We start from the raw sequence: 966 nt of genomic DNA, 5'->3' as shown, positions 1-966 counted from the left end.
TTGGCTTGGTTCAGTTGAGTTGTGCATGTAAAGGCTCAGCTGCCTAATGCAGGCTAGAACCCTACATTAGTTAGTTCTGCTCTGGTGATACATGTTGTCAGAGACTAGCTTTACCTAAGCCTGCATGCTCGGTTTGTCTGCTTTTTTTTTTTTTGGGGGGCGGAGATAAAACAAAGAATACAAGAATCTACAATCAGCACTGAGAGTATTACGCTGATCAACATATTGTATTATTAGCATCCCTGATGGTGCTTGCTCTGAATTCCACATAACTTAATTTCTGGTTCGCCTACTGCTCTATTTGACTGGGGGGCCAACCATTAATGTAACTGCTTCTCCCCCCAAAAAACAGCACCACCAGCCTAAAATCTTGTCTGGCATTTGAAAGGCTGTAAAATCGTAAAGCGAGGGGAACATGAAGCGGATATTATGACATGGAATGCTTTGTTTTATGGTGTTGCGAGGTGCTTAATTAAACGAAAGAAACATAAATTGTACATTTAAATATGAGATAAGGTTTTCTCACGTTCTCAAGTTTATAAATGGAATCGACCCACAGGGACAGTGACTGAAACTATACAGAGTCTAAAGTGGGCACATAGAATCAGTTCTCAAAGTTTTCAACAGGCCTTGGACAGCTAGTGGCAAAACAAACAGAGTGGAAAACAAATACCTCTTCTGATGTCCCAATCTTTTTGCATGCAGCGTCTAATGTTTTCTTTTAAAAGCCAGTGAGCTCCATTTATCTTCTTATTTTTCTACCATACCCCCCCACCTCACCGTTTCCTTTTAGACAATTCTAATCTTATAAAAAAAAATCAATGAATAAATCTGAGCTTATTCATATATGGGTATTTGTGGAATAGTGTGTGAATCCTTATGCAGCGGCTGCCGCAGCCACAAAAGACAAAATCCTGATAACAAAGTTCAACTTGTACAACTTACTGTGCCATAACTGACCAAGCC

Source organism: Morone saxatilis, unplaced genomic scaffold (assembly GCF_004916995.1).
Source record: "Morone saxatilis isolate NCDOM2014 unplaced genomic scaffold, NCSU_SB_2.0 Contig8, whole genome shotgun sequence".
Lineage (NCBI taxonomy): Eukaryota > Metazoa > Chordata > Actinopteri > Moronidae > Morone > Morone saxatilis.
Note: the sequence above shows the minus strand (reverse complement) of the source record.